The following is a 3099-nucleotide window of genomic DNA, read 5'->3' on the forward strand; positions in this document are numbered from 1 at the left end:
CTGGGATCTAGTAGACAGAAGCCTGTTGGTTGGGGCATTTAGCTGTTAACTAAAATTTTATGGGATCAAAGCCCATCTGTCTAGGGGGAGGTTCTAGCTTAAAGCATCTGAGTTGCATTCAGGAGATGCAGGTTAGTATCCTGTGTACCTTAACAGAAACTAAGAGGGATTAGCCCTTGTTTAAGGCTTTGAAGGCCTTCGGTTTAAATAACCTAAGTTTCTAAGGGATTGCGAGTACTATGGGAGATAGTGGTAGGAGTATAATTGATAAGGAGGTAAAGGTTGTGGTTAGGGTGTTAGTTGGTTTGTTAGTTTGTCATTGTTTTATGTAGTTGGTGAAGTTTGGGGGTAGTGTGATGGTTGCACAGTAGGCCAGTCGTAGGTAGAAGAAAAGTCCAAGTAAAGAGAGTAGGGTAATAGCTGTGGCTACTACTGTTAGTTCTTGTTTTTTGAGCTCTTGAATAATTAACCATTTGGGTAGGAATCCCGTTAGGGGAGGAAGACCTGCAAGGGAGAGGAGAGTGAGCATAAGGATTGTGGTTAGTGATGGAATTTTGGTTCATGTGGATATAACAGTGGATAGTTTTAGGGTATTGGTTGTGTTAAGGATGAAGAAGATGGCAGAAGTTGTTACAGTATATAGATAGAATGTAATTAAAGTCAGATTGGGGTTATAGTTGAGAATAATAGTTATTCATCCTAGGTGTGCGATAGATGAGAAAGCTAAAATTTTGCGAGTTTGGGTTTGGTTAAGTCCTATTCAACCACCTAGGGCTGTGGAAGCAATAGCTATCGAAGATAGGAGAGCTGGGTTGAGTGAGGGGGCTGTTAGGTAGAAGAGTGTGGTTGGTGGAAATTTTATGACTGTGGCTAGTAGGAGGCATGTTGTTATAGTTGAGCCTTAGAAGAACTTCTGGAAATCAGAAATGAAATGGGACTAAGCCTAGTTTAATTGAAATTGCAATAGTTAGTAGTATACATGATATGGGGTGGGTTAGTTGGGTGATGTCCCATTGGCCAGAGGATCATGCATTGGTCATGCTGGAGAGTAAAAGTAGCGTAGATGCGACTGATTGAGTTAGAAAGTATTTAGTAGAGGCTTCAATGGCTCGTGGATGGTGGCTTTTAGAGATCAGTGGAAGAATAGCTAAAGTGTTAATTTCTAAGCCGACTCATGCTATTATTCAGTGGTTACTCGAAATTGTGATTGAGGTTCCTAGGAGTAAGCTTATTGTGGAGATTAGTTTATCTTGGGGATTCATTAGTAAGGGAAGGAGTTAAAGATGAATCCAGACTATAAAATTCTGAAATGAGAAGTTCTGTTGTACTAGACTTTATATTTTGCAGAAATTCCTGAGATTCATCGCGTTGTCCGAGCCCATACGATTGGACACACCTGTTCACCTGTCCAAACTTGGAAACTAGGTCTGCCAACCGGGAAAAGATTATCTCAAGTACTGTTGACTCCAAGTAAATGATCACTGTAATCCACTTAGATCTCCTCACTGGGGATAGACATGATTATATTATTGTCTGTATTTCCACTGTTACTCAGTTGTTATGTTGTTTACATTTTTAGAAATGACACTTCATCAATACACTGTTCGAGTCATTCACCAGTGTCATGGTCCAACCATGGACCACGCGGTGGGATGGAATTCAACAGCCCCCAGGAGCTGGTTTCTCCCCTGAGGGTGCAGAGCAGCAGGGCCTTTTCCAGACCCAACTGTACCTTCCAGAAAGATATCAGCTATATTTTGCTTCTTTGCTGACTTCTGTTTTAGATGTCAATGTGTGGACCACCCTGGCCAACGTGACGAAGATGGACGTGATATGTGTGTCCATGGTAACTCCCACGAGTCCTTTTCGCACCTGTCTGGTTGGAATACCCATTGATAACTACTGGTGGGGAACTCTATATAATGAGACCGTGTTAGCAAACTGCACATATCCAGGAGTTGACATTTCTTCTTAGAGATATATACCAGAACGCATCAGCTTGGTGCAATGAGACTCTGCAAAAACGATTTATTCCTGGATCTGATGTGATAGGTCTCCCAAATGATCTGTTTCTCATTTGTGGACAAAGAGCATGGAAAGGTATTCCGGGAAAGGTTGTAGGAGGCCCTTGTACCTTTGGACGATTAACCTTTTTTATCCTCGCAGTGTTACCTTGCCTAAACTAAGAAGACGCAGACGTAGCACACGGCGGTTTACTCCGGACTGTAACTCTGATGTAGAGATTTGGAATAAGGCTGAAAGAATAACTGCTAGTGTAATATCTCAGATAGGGACTGCTCATGCTTTGGCTTCTCTAAATAAACTAGGATGCTGGTTGGCTAAAGAAGCTAATGCTACTTCTGCTGCTTTGAGTGCATTGCTCACAGATGTAGACTCTGTTAGACATGCAAGTTTACAAAATAGAGCTGCTACTGATTTTTTTTTTTTGTTGTTAGCCCAGGGACATGGCTGTCAAGATTTTGAGGGCATGTGCTGCATGAATTTAAGTGATCATTCTGAATCTGTTCATGCTAGCATCCAGAAATTAAAAGCCCTTACTCAACAATTACATGTTCATGATGAATGGAACCTCTTTGGTGATTGGAAATGGGGATGGCCCTGGTTACGAAAAGCGTTAATAGGTTTGTCAATAGTTGGATGTATAATAACACGCATATTGTGTATGATTCCCTGTATACTAACATGTGTACATCGAATGATAAACACCAGGCTAAATGCGTTGCAATTTTGAGTAGTTTGTTATCACTTTTAGTGTTCCTTTAATTCTCCTTTTATGTTTATACTATTTTTCCTTTAGTTTCCCCTTTTACTAAGATCCTTTTTGTTTTTTTGGTATCCCTTTTCACGAGTTAATACTGTATTAAATGCTGTTCGTAGTATTTGTTTTAATGTCACCCGATAAGATAGTTACTTTGTATCCTTTTTTAGTTTTTAATTCCTCTTGCTAAGTTTATTACTATTCTTATTATTCTCACTGTAATAAAAGATATTTTGTGTGCTTGAGTATTTTTTGGCACTTGTCTTTATTCCGGACATGTATCCGAACGTACTGCTACACACAGAGATAACCTTTGGGGG

General features: G+C 40.2%; 1 pseudogene; it reads right to left on the reverse strand.

Annotated features, from left to right (window-relative positions):
• Positions 1 to 220: 220 nt before the first annotated feature.
• Positions 221 to 1262, reverse strand: LOC115307297 (annotated as a pseudogene).
• Between the last annotated feature and the right edge of the window lie 1837 nt (positions 1263 to 3099).

Source organism: Manacus vitellinus, unplaced genomic scaffold, assembly GCF_001715985.3.
Source record: "Manacus vitellinus isolate BGI_N305 unplaced genomic scaffold, ASM171598v3 ctg7180002434253_pilon, whole genome shotgun sequence".
NCBI classification, from domain to species: Eukaryota; Metazoa; Chordata; class Aves; order Passeriformes; family Pipridae; genus Manacus; species Manacus vitellinus.